Raw genomic sequence first — 13,836 nt, forward strand, 5'->3', positions numbered from 1 at the left:
TGATTTGCATTTTCCATTTTTTCACTAAGTCTCTAATCTGATTATGTTTTTGCCATGTTCACATGCCTGCAATTGTATTTTGTGATCCCTTTTGGCTCAGGGTCACTAAGGGACTTTTGTTAAGCTCTTTGAGTAGCTCCATGCCATGCCTTGCTTTGCGATGTTAAGTTCCTGTAGCATATTGTTTTCATGCTTCAAAGTGTGCTACCTCATCTAAAATTCCATGCTTGTGTTAATTTTCACCAAGTCTGAAATCTGTTTACCAGTTGCACTTTTGCCATGCTTGTTTGAACCTGTTAATGGATGAATTGGACGTAGCTCAGTGTTCATCTTTTGTCAAGCATCATGAGTGGATCCCTGCCATGTATTTTGTTGCCATGTTTGAGTGATGTAGCATGTTCATCTTGTTGCATTTAGATGGTTATTCGCTGTTTATCGCAGACTAGTGTCATATTTGTTTTGCTTGCCATTTCCAAACCGTGCATCCGATTCCGGCGATCTTTATATCGATTTCAACCGAAGTCACCTCACCTTTCCAGTGGCACACTTGGATTTCCAAGTTGAGGCCAGGTTCAATCATTCCTTTGCAAATCATGCATATGCACCGCATCCCGCATCCCGCATATCATACCATGTTCATGTGTGGTTTGTTTACTATGTTGTGTGTTTCTTTCCGTTGTTTGCTTCTTCGGGTTGGTTCCGGTAACGTCGCGTTTGTGAGGACCCATTTGTCTACGTCCGTTTGTCTTCTTCATGGACTCGTTCTTCTTCCTTGCGGGATTTCAGGCAAGATAACCATACCCTCGAAATCACTTCTATCTTTGCTTGCTAGATGCTCGCTCTTTTGCTATGCCTATGCTGCGATACCTACCACTTGCTTATCATGCCTCCTATATTGTTGAACCAAGCCTCTAACCCACCTTGTCCTAGCAAACCGTTGTTTGGCTATGTCACTGCTTTGCTCAGCCCCTCTTATAGCGTTGTTCGTTGCAGGTGAAGATTGAAGTTTGTTCCTTGTTGGAACATGGAGATGTTGTTCCTTGTTGGAACATGTTTAGTTGTTGCGATATCACAATATCTCTTATTTAATTAATGCATCTATATACTTTGTAAAGGGTGGAAGGCTCGGCCTTATGCCTGGTGTTTTGTTCCACTCTTGCCGCCCTAGTTTCCGTCATATCGGTGTTATGTTCCCGGATTTTGCGTTCCTTACGCGGTTGGGTAATAATGGGAACCCCTTGATAGTTCGCCTTGAATAAAACTCTTCCAGCAATGCCCAACATTGGTTTTACCATTCGCCACCAAGCCTTTTCTTTTCCCTTGGGGGTCACGCGCCCAAGGGTCATCATTATGTTGAACCCCCAGGCCAGTGCTCCTCTGAGTGTTGGTCCACCTCGTCACCCGCCGGTGACCACCAGGGGCAACTCTGGGCTGGCCTACCGGAAGTTTAGACAATCCGGTGTGCCCTGAGAAAGAGATATGTGCAGCTCCTATCGGGATTTGTCGGCACATTCGGGCGGTGTTGCTGGTTTAGTTTTACCTTGTCGAAATGTCTTGTAACCGGGATTCTGAGTCTGATCGGGTCTTCCCGCTAGAAGGAATATCCTTCGTTGACCGTGAGAGCTTGTGATGGGCTAAGTTGGGACACCCCTGCTGGGATTTGAACTTTCGAAAGCCGTGCCCGCGGTTATGGGCAGATGGGAATTTGTTAACGTCCGGTTGTAGATAACCTGAAGTTGACCTTATTTAAAATACATCAACCACGTGTGTAACCATGATGGTCTCTTTCCGGCGGAGTCCGGGAAGTGAAAACGGTGTTGGATTTATGCTTGACGTAGGTTGTTATAGGATCACTTCTTGATCATAGTTCTTCGTTCGTGCTTTGCCTTCTCTTCTTGCTCTCTTTTGCGAACAGGTTAGCCACCATATATGCTAGTCGCTTGCTGCAGCTCCACCTCATACCTTTACCTTACCCATAAGCTTAAATAGTCTTGATCGCGAGGGTGTGAGATTGCTGAGTCCCCGTGACTCACAGATACTTCCAAAACCAGCTTGCAGGTGCCGTTGAACCATGCCGATGACGCAACCAAGCTCAGGAGGAGCTCGATGAAGATCTTGTCCTTTGTGTTGTTTCGTTCTAATTGATTAGTAGTGGAGCCCAGTTGGGGTCGATCAGGGACCTTGTCGCATTTGGGGCTCTTCTTTTATTTGGGCTCCGTAGTCGGGCCTTGATTGTAACTGGTTGATGTAATGCTTTATTCATGTAATTGTGTGAAGTGGCGATTGTAAGCCAACTATGTATCTTTTCCCTTATGTATTACATGGGTTGTGTGAAGATTACCTCACTTGCGACATTGCTTTCAATGCGGTTATGCCTCTAAGTCGTGCTTCGACACGTGGGAGATATAGCCGCATCGAGGGCATTACAAAAGGTTTGGAAAAAAACATGCTCCTAATGTTGAACCAGTTGGACTTTTTGTGCAGTTCCACTAAAATCGAGCATCCCTGTTTGCATAGATATTGAAAGTGTGATTACTCTAAAAGTGGCACTAGTTGAAGCATAGACTCAAAAATATCAACATTCCAAATTCTTAATGGGAAAAGGTAGCAAGACTGTTTCTAACCACCTGTTTGAGGGAATAAATAAAGCAACAATGGCTGATGTCAGGAAGGTATACATAGTTTTTTCTGAAAAACGGAGCCATTCCTGACCTTTCCTCTTCTTTTAAGCAAATTTTGTGCAGTTCTACTAAAATAAAATGCCATAACCACCTTGACAATTCAGTGACACTGTACAAAAGGAAATGACTTAACATTACATCATGATGTCTGGTATGTAGTCGACAGGCATTAGAGACAAACATATAGACCTCCTCCGATAACATAATGAACATTAATTTTAACAAAGGTGTGACTAGCTTTACCAGGATAATTTGAGTGAACTCTACACCCTTTGTTCCATAATATAAGACGTTTTCGCGGTTCAATTTAAAGTACCCAAACGTCTAGTATTTAGAAAAATAGGTAGTAGTTTTCTTGAGCACATATCTGGGAAAGCTTGCCACACTTTATTTATGTCCATAAGCTAATGCAACACCATTCGAATACTACAATTATACACTAATCCAGTGGCTAGTGCAACAGTAGAGTAGTTAGTTTATTACAGGGTATAGTACAATGGTTTTACTAAACAAATTTCAATAAACTCTAGCACTAGAAGGTTCCTATAAGAATTAACAATACAAAATGTCAAGGTAACAAGTTTCAGCATTGGTATACTAGCTGTGCATGAGCATTAAACCAAATACAAAAGTCTGAAGTTAACTAGCATTATTAACTAATGACAGTATAAAAAATTGCAAACCATGTACCTCCAAGGTAAATATCATTTCGAACTTGGGGGACCTTAAAAATTGCTATCCCAATCTTGATAATCGATTAAACATAAAAACTTGATTGAATGAATCAAGAGAACAGCCGGAGGAGGAGGTGCCCACTCTTGACCTTTCCTCTTGTCTTCATAATTGTCTGTGCAGTTTAACCAAAATAAAATGACATCAGCGCCTTGGCATTTTGGTGACACTGTACAAAAAATTAACTTATCTCATGAAAGTGAGGTATGTAATCTATAAGCATTAACAGTGCAAAAATTTGAAGGTAGTAACAAGTTTCATCATTGGTATACTAGCTGTGCAACAACATTAGAATGCCTTAGCTGAAAAATCTTTAATACATCCACAATCAACAGCTAACCCTGAAATAATCTAGTGACATTAAATGGCATTGCTTAAATTTATCGGTGGCATTAGACTGAGAGCGGCATTAGTTAAATGTGGTATCACTTTAGCAGTAGCATTGCTTGACTTGACTGCTGGCGTTATACTAACAGCAAAAAAGTGGCAATAAGAGCATGGGAGGCCCATTCGGACAGTGGGCGCACCAGTACGATGTACCTCCATGGACGCAGAGTGGTGAGGGAGGTATGGTTTCCCAGAGCAACAAATATCCAGGCAGCATATGTGGATTACGTCCCATTTTTGTTCTCTTTAGCCACCTTTTTCCTATGCGAGGACAACAAACCGATCGACTTGGTCATTCTCTATTGCGTTGTCATGCCTTTCTACCCTTCTTCAACAAAGAGACACGAGACTCGTTCCTTAGCTACTAATTTTCACCTTTTCAACCTAGATGTGGGTTCGATGCCTACTCTCTTGGACAGTATAGTCTCCCTTCCTTTCCTTATTCAACCCAGACATGGATTAGTCTGCATGAAGTAGGGTTTCATTTAATAGTGCAAATTATAGTTTTCATCTGCGTGCCTAGCAGAGCAGAGGATAGAAAATTGGGAAGATGGTGGAGTGGAAAAAGATCCACATGCAACGACGTGGCAGATGGGGCAATAGAACAAGGTTATGGTTCGAATAGAGGTAGCATACCTGAGGGTCGGTGGGAAGTGGCTTCGCTCGTGGTCGTCGTCCTTCGCACACACTACGGCAGCAAGCTTGGGGACGGATGCCATCCCGCGCGGGCGCTAGGTCTGAGAGGACGGCCTTGTCGTCAGTGCGTGACCTCGCTCGCCGACGATGAGTGCGTCAACGATGCACGTCCTTTTCTTCCCCGGCGGATCTGTGACCACCGGTGAGGAGGGAGAGAGGGGCCGTCTTTTTAGATCTGGAGAGAGTGTGGTAGTGTGAGAAGCAAGTGGGCAGCCCTTAGCAAGAAAGCGCCGAAGCTCCAGCCTATATATCTTTTTTATACTACTAGTACTGGAGGTGGAGTAGTGGTAGAGTACTTTATATTTTCTCTGCGTATAGTACCAGTTAGTAGTGCTTCACGCCATTAAAAAATAAAGGTCGATAACTAATGTGGCACCTCGGGCCAACGCTGCCAGATCGCATTTTGCATGAGAAATTACACACCATGTTTCGTTGACATGTGGTCTCGTTCCAACATATCAGTGAGACGACGGCGAGTAGTAGGAGTATTTCCAAATGGACGTGTAGGCCGGGGCGCCTCTTGGTGAACTATGGCAAACTCGCAACCGTCCACCGACTCTTTGCCTTTCCCTCTCGATTTAGAACTGCGGTCGCATGCTCTTCCTCTCCCTCCTCCATTTTCCTTCAGCCCTTCACCATTTCTTCTGCCATTGTTCGATCGTCTTCTCCATGGAGGAAACAGGCCGGAAACGACCCCGTTATTCTTGCCCCGATCTGAAAGATGACGTGGTGGAGGAACTCATTGATCGGTGCGACGTCATCACCTCGGCTAGCATGGCAGGTTCGTTCAAGCCCATTCTTGACTCAACTAATAACATCATTACAAGGAACCCAAGAGTCAAGGAGCGGTTTGATCTCCCCTATCTTCTTCGCCGTGACCCTGATGACTGGAGACGGCACGACAGAGGCCTCGCCCTGTGCAAGTTGATGCCGCTTGATAATGATACGTATGATGTTAAGATGCCATCGCTTGAGGGCAAGGCTTGGGCGGGTGCAAATGGAGATTGGTTTGTTTACATTGGGTCCAACTGCGAGTGGGAACTTGTGAATGTGTACACTAGTGACCGGGTTCCACTTCCAAAAATCTCAGCAGACTGCCCAGAGGTTGAGCACACCGGTATTGTACGCACGTTCAAATACGATCATGGTGACTGTCTTCTATGGAAGATAGAAATTTGTTGAGTTCCCAACCGCTCTTGGAATCACAACAACTATGAAGTTGTTGCTATCTTCGACAAGCTTGTTGCCGTCCTTGGTGGTTTGACTCGATGGATATTGCTCAAAAATCAGTTTCTGTACACGGATGAGTACTGTGATGCAATTCAATACGAGGGCCTTGTGTTTGCTGCCACCACTCGTGGCACTGTTTTTCCATGGGATCCTCATAGTTTCGGTACGTTTGTCTTCCACCGTAATTATAATTGTTTCATCCACATGCATGCGGGTTAGCAAGTTTCCCTTTACTAATTAACCTTCTTCTTGTGTTTCCAAGGTCCTGTTAACATCCCACCACCTATACTTGAAAAAAATTATAACCAAGGGGGAGATGATGATGGTGATGATCACGAGCATGAGGACGAGCAGTGCCCATATACTCTGTGGCGCCTGGCAACTAATTCCAATGGATCACCTCTTCTTGTGTGTATACAACCCACTTATGATGTTACTGCTAAGGAAGCAGGTGTAGTCTCCCATGGTCGCACTCTCCGGACCTATTCCAACACCCGTTGCATGGTATTCGGGATGAATACTAGTGTGCTAGCGCCAACTCCTTCTCCCTGGTACAGAATTGATAGTCTTGGAGAAAACTCGCTCTTCCTTGGACAAAACTATCCGATGACGGTGAAAGGCGATCCAACGGCTATTGACACAACGTTACTAGTACCATTTATGAGAAGCAACTGTGTCTATACCTTGGACATTCGGGTGGTTCCCTACCCTGGTACTGATATAGTAGGCTGCTTCAGCCTAGATGATCAGTCCTGCGTTGGTCTCCAGATCGACAATGGATGGCCCGTCCCAGAGAATCACTTGTGGTTCAAAGCAAGCATTTCCAACGCGGAGGAATGGTTGAGTTTAAGTTGATTTCATTTCTTGTTATTTTTTGTGTGGTGAAAACTTTAGTATTTATAATGTATCCTCGTTGTCGATGTGGGTTGATGACCTGTTGTATGTAATAAAATGATATGTCTATGATAAACTTACTAAATTTATGAATGGCTTTCGAGTCGCTTCTCTGAGTGAGTGGTGTGACGAGGCAAAAACATATTTTCCGAATACATAATTGTACGTGCATTGCAACAGGTTATCGGATGAGGCCAATCAACAATAGCTTCACATGCTTCGCGTGTCGGGCGAGTATTTTTACTGTAGCCATATGTTAATGTGTTCGTTGTACGTAACCAGCACCTCGAATCCTCGATACTAGTACTATATATTAGGAGTAAATGGTAGGAGTAGTAGGGTGGCATGGGCCAGAACAAGCATTCACGTCCAGGAGTACGACACACGCCACCACCACGACATCCATCTAACACCATATTATTTCTCGGAGTCCGTGCTAGAGCAATCTCTTCAACCTCGTCGCTTCTCTAACTTCAGCCATCACGTGGCGGGCGAGGCGGGGGTTTGTCGATAGTTAGTTTCCTTAACTGCGGTCCCACTTGTAAGGCCAACTCCAACGCATGACCCCAAACAGACCTCCGTTTTGCACGAAGTCCAACGATAATTTTGACTAGAAAAGCAAGACCAAAGAAAACAAGAACCACAAGAATACATTTTACTACTCCTGTAAGTTGGATTAGTGCCTTCTCGATGCATTCATTGTTGATCAGCGGAGGCTCGATCTTGCGTGCTTCTTTCTTCTTCGAGTGTAAAGAAGTAGACGTTGCTTCCTCGCATCTAGTCTCATGTCTAGCCTCTATTCTAGTAGGAGTATCAACAAGTGCACTAATCTCATCTCTAGCCTCTATGCTAGCTAAAAGTGATAGAACATCTACTAAATTGCGCTCTATCAATATATGGATGTACTCTTCTTCCCAATACAAAAACTTGCATCCATTCTACTCCCTCCGTTGCACAATACATGCCTTCTATTTGTCAAAATATATATGTATCTAGACATGTTTTAGTATATATGTACGTCCATTTTTGGACAAATGGAAGTCAAGTATTTTGGAACGGAGGGAGTACACAATAAAAATTTTAAGTTAGCACAACTAGTCTAATCCAAGAGCACAACCGAAGATTTGATCGGGTTATTCCTCCTTTTGCCGACACGTGGGACATCCAGCATCCAGGTCGTGTCATGAAACAAAATAGAGTGGCAGTTGAAGCCACGAGATGTGCATATTGGGTTAAACTGTAAATAGAATCTTGCTACTCTTGAGTAACTCCAAAAGCGGCCACCGAAGATCTTTATTGGATTTGTTTTTCATCACCAGCACGTCGAGGTGAAAGATGTGCAGGTTCAGTGGGTCCTCTTGCGTTTTCACTGACATGTGGGGCCGCATGTGAGCAAACAGACGATGGGCTCCGCGCGTCCGCTGGTTGGCTGAGAAGAGAGATAGAGGAGGGCTGAGCACGGACTGCAGGAAATTTGTTCTATATATGTACCTCGATATAGGCTCGATATAGTGGGGTGGCATGGGCCATAACTAGTATTCACGTCTAGCAGTACGGCACACGCCACCCACACGAGTCCCATCCGACACCAATTTTCTTGGTGTCCGTGCTACAGCCATCCCTTCTTCCTCCTGTTTTCTCAGCCATCGCGCGGTGGGCGGGGTGGGGGTTTGCCGATAGTCGGTTTGCTCAACTGCGGTCCCACTTGTAAGTGAAAATGCAACACCACACGCATTCCCGCTTGAGCGGCGTGCCAAACCAACCGTGTGGGGGTGCAACGTGAACACGGCAGGCTTTTCCTTTTGAACTCGTAACTTGTAAAATTTGGTTATGCTCCATGGCGCGACCGATAGATAGAAAATAACGATTTTGCCTAGAGTAATGAGAAGTTTGGTTCTGGCGTCGTACATGCATGGAGTACGTACGAAAATTATGAAGTTGATGCGAAAGGTAAGATAATTACTATAGTATCATATACTACTACATGGATTTCAGGGAAAGATAAAAATACATACGGATCCATCAACGACATCCTCACACTCTAGTGCGCCGGGTCACCAACCGACGTGTGAGGAGCAGCGGCGTTGGCGGCGAGCTCAACATGCTTCTGAACAGTGTCGTCCAAGGTTGCCCTGCTGTCCAAGAAGGCCAGTGTCCTATCGTCCTCCTCTTGCATGTAGTAGTCCTTGTGGACGATTTGCGCGTAGACGTGGGTGATTATGTCGATGGTGTCTTGCTGCGCCAGGCGTTGCGCGGCGAGCGCGACATCGAGGTGGACATTCTCTGGTGCGACGACGGGCAGTCACAGGGCCACCAGTGCGTCGAAGAGGTTTTCACCATAGTGGCCGTTGAGGGTGGCGGGCATCGCAGAGCCTGGGCGTGTCAGCTGGAGGCTTACGTCAAAGTCGTTCGCAAGCTTCTTGACGATGGTGAACTTGTCAAGGAAACCGACGAGGACCTCATCGAACAAGGCGACGAAGATGTTGTCCAAACGGCCCCTCGCCCTAGCGGCCTCAAGCAATACTACCTGGAGACATTCCTTTGTGCTGGGCCGCAGGCCGGCGTCGTGGACCATCTGGCACAGCCAGCTAATGCTCGCGCTCATCGCCTCCAGGGCCTAGCTTAGCTTCTAGTCAACTGATCTTGCGATTCGAGTGAACACTCTTGCCCTTGGTTAGCGTGTGTAGGTGCGTAGGATTTCGCACTCCTCCTCGGCCCTCTACTGCACCTGCCTTTGGCTGTATGATAGGTGGGCCAGCCACCCCCTGGGCCCACGTGTCATTCACCCAAAGACAGTTGCCGTAAGTCAATGAAGCTGCGTCCCCCTCCGTGCCGGTGCAGTATAGTCATCTCACCGGACCTCTATTTGGGGCCAAACGAGAGAAGTTTGATGTTTACTGGTTTATTGGTCCCCTTTGCATTTTGCACCAAGTTTTGACCTTTGATTTAACTAATAAAATGTTAATGCATGTAAACAAAAATGTTGTGTAAGTCACCTTACGAAAACAAAATAATCCCAAAATACTTAGGCACGGTGCATTAACTCCCTCCGTGTTTCTTATTTCGTGACATATCAACCAATGAGAGATGTGGGTCGTGCATGCTTTCAATGACTTGAGACTACCAAACATGACATGCAGTGTTTAGTTCATTGCATGTAATCCTATTAGTACTCTAGTTAGAAAAAAACATTAAGTTCTCTCGCCGATAGGAATAAAACACCATGTATTTATTTATAGAGGGAGTAGTACATCTTTTGTGACATGCATTACTAGATATTGCTAGTCAAATACTAAAATCTAGAAGGACGTGGTAGTACTCCTAAATCCATACGGTGGTGCTACTAGTACTAGTAGTAGTACTACCAATGTAGTAGTAGGAGTACTAGCACTGTACTACCCGTTGGTCAAATTATTACATGCTGCTCCTCACAGTGAGGTGACAAGACCCTGCGCCGGAGATGACACCTGAGTAAAGGCGCCGTGTTCGGCATACCATAGTCAGCCTCACCGTCAGCAGTCACTATCATCATGGCTGTAGAGCTAGCCTGCTTACAACTAGCCCTGTTTGACATAATTTCCCATGCGTAGATACCCGTGCATTGTACGAAACACCAAGATTGGGAGTCACTACAAGAAACTTGTTAATACATTACGGTCCTAGTCCGTCACAGATCAGCCAAAATCTGTCATGCGTGCAAATCCATGACGGATTTAAAATCCGTCATGTATATCACGTCATAATTTGACAGTGTACCTTCCATGACGGTTCTTGGCCGTCATGAATCCGCCCCAGGCCCGCCAAGCCCAAACTAGGCTGTGACGGAACAATCCGTCACCGATTTACATGACGTGGATGCGACATGGACCTAACAAGTCGTCTACATGGATCTGACGTGGAGGCTAATAGCCCATGTTGTAACCAGCCCAATTAGGGATTTGGCCCAATAATTTTGGTGGATGATCCAACCAATCAGCTGTTTATTTTTTGTACAACCTATTTTCACAATGGAACACAATTTACAACAGGACAACCAAATTTTATTCATTCAAAAAAAAGCAATTGTTTACGTGACAATACAGAGTTCCAACAATCTAGTCTGATTTGAGAAAACAAAGCTAATATCAATCACAAGAATATCTAGAAAGCGCTATAAGCACCTTTAAAAAATGAGTAACATGACTTCAAACAAAATGCACTTCTACTGATTTTAATCTCAAACACTACACCGATCCAAGGCAACTATCCGGGCCCAAGCAATTCCTGCTAAAAAACTTCAATCTCAACTGCCAAACCTGCATAGAATCAAAACACATACAAAATTGTAATAAGTTATAAAAGAAAGCTTCCAAACTAATCCAGAGTAATAACATCCGTGGAAACGCCACTACTATATTATGGAAATAGGTAAATGTGTGTAACACACGTGAAAACAACAGACTAGTTACAAGTTCAAAAAAATTAGTCCGAAGAAAAGTGTGCCAAATGAAAGTATAATCTAAGTTAGGCTACAAGTGACAAGTAACAAGCACACATCACAAAGCTAAAAGTACAGTAGCAGTAGCAGTTGGTCCAGTAATCGGTTCTGGACCGAACAGACAATATGTGCATGGGGCTAACCAGGCTGGGAGTTGTCTCTTTTCTGGCCTAGTGAACAAAGATGAGACATGTACTTAGTTTTTTTTCTGAGAGGAAGCATTGCCCCTGTACATGTATTTAGTTTATCTTGATCAACCGTTTCTGTACTATAAAAGAAATGAGAAAAAAAAGTGACATGCACTTAGGTTTTTTTGTGAGAGGAAGATGTGCGCACATGTAAGTACTTGGATTTCCTGGATCAAAATTTTCTGTATAAGCGAGCAGCTGAAAATTATGTAAAAAAATCCGCCAGCATAGACACTGTACCACACCATTCCTTAGCAAACAAAAATGACAGTAAAGAAGTGACAGACTAACTTCAAGATAATTAACACAAACTGGGCATAAAAATAGGCCAAGTTCAAATCAAAATATGTTATGTTGTGGACTATACTAGCTCAATATTTAAATCAAAATCAGCACCTAAGGATTTTTCATCTAACTTGATGCTTATGCTGCAAGTTCATCTCAAAGTGCCAACAAATATAGTACTAAACAATACTTGCTTGCCAAGTGAAGTTCAAATGGCATGCAAAACATTAACAAAGAACATGATACAATTTCATTGAGAGATCTCCCACACTAATAGTTTATTTGTGGGGTACTAAACTATGTACTTTTATTTCATGAAAAAATTAAAATCTGCACTGTAGTAAATTATTAAACAAGAAAACACTTGATAAACGGTAAACTAATAGTTAGGAAAGTCTAGTAGAGTATGGATACAATGCATGATCTCAGGGACATTGTCCAATGCAGATTTTAGGCACACAGAAATATCTGTACAATTATAACTACTAGAACCACACAACAGTCCACACCTTGAACAACTCACAACAGTCCGCACCTTGAACAGCTCAAAATCTACAGCCTGAATAATTCACATCAAGAATGGAAGGGTATCAAGCTCACCCTATTCTGCTCAAGGACGGTGTCGTCGGCATCGATTATGTGGGAGATGTACTGACTATAATGTGCAAAGCAAAGATATTAGTGTGACAATTGGATATGTGGTTTCATTCATTATTACTGAAATGCAAATGTTGTCTCAACTGAACCGAATTCTTACAGAACTATGCCTTCCCAAATGTCTAAATTTACTAACTGAATTCTTAAAGAATTGATTCAATTGCATACTAACTGAACTAAGGAACAATGTACAATGGGTAGCCGCACATTATTTTCCATCTTTGCATTGGTGAGACTAAAACACATATATCAGACACCAAATTACTAGTCCTTAAAATGTGCCAACTAAAATGAAATACCTTTTGATGTGATATACACTATAAACCTCTACATGTCCAGCAGGCAGTAGCTAAACTGAACATTTGCTGCCACTGACAGCACATGCTTTTGACCCTAAACACACATGAAGGTATCAAGGAGGTTAATTGAACATGGTAAAACTGAAATATTTAACATTTGTTGATTTTATATCGATTCATTTAATACATTGAGGAACCTAAACAGATAAAACAACCGAATTAAAAAATAGATGTGAGTTATCAACCCTTCAGACTAGCAAACTTATGGCAGTTTATCTTATGTAGCGTAATGTAAATACAGGAATTAGCACACAACATAATTATCCTTCTGTTAGTTTATCCTCATGTATCCTTATTTAGTTTATATTGCATACAGGGATTTTGTTTGAATTACTGCTTCATCTATTCATTTCATTTCTTCCATTCTGTCATACGGATTCCATCTTTCCTTAGCTTTGTGAGTCCACACACCGGCTGTAGAGGAGGAACAAGCGTCAGTATTTGCATCTAATTCAGAAGATTAAAACAAGGAAGAAGAAATACACTAACAATTAAGAGCATATCTAGGAAAGGAGAAGTTGCACAATATAACTAGCTAAGGAGACCAGGCCAGCTCGTCCTCTGCACTGAATTGGGTGTAAGATGCATATATTTTTACTACAATCCATTCCATTTATCTTATTTTACTTTCATATATTAAAATCGGTGCACATGAATGCATGCATCTAACAGTATCATAAGAATCGTATGCTTGCTCTTTGCACATGTAGTACGTTGCACCAAACACATTCTATTATGGATACTACAGAGCCTTATTTTAAAATTCTGCCACAACATCATTGTTAAGTTACAACTAATTCAGAATTTGTGAAAAAAATAAGCAAACCTTCTCAAGTGGCTAGCTTCTAATGGTATCGATTTTCCAAGAGTTGTTATTGAATACATCATGGACAGAAATCATGCACAAAGCTCGTTGTGCACTATAAAAAACAGTATGCAAACCATTAACTTTAGCAACATTAGCTATACCTGAATGATGATATTAGAAAATAGAACATCCACTCAACTGATTATGCAAAAAGCACCTATGAAACAACACCGAAATAGTGCATCCACCAAAATGGTTATGCAAAAAGCACCTACGAACCAGCATACAGGCCATGGGATTAACAAGTTTCCCACACTATCCAACACATAATACAACCGACTAAAGGTGCAACGAGTCCTACAAGAAAAACTAGATTCCTACTAGCCAATTTAGCCCATTATTCAGGCGCATACAAGTAGTAATCTACATGTAACAGAGTATG

This window comes from Triticum aestivum, chromosome 6A, assembly GCF_018294505.1.
Source record: "Triticum aestivum cultivar Chinese Spring chromosome 6A, IWGSC CS RefSeq v2.1, whole genome shotgun sequence".
Classification (NCBI taxonomy): domain Eukaryota; kingdom Viridiplantae; phylum Streptophyta; class Magnoliopsida; order Poales; family Poaceae; genus Triticum; species Triticum aestivum.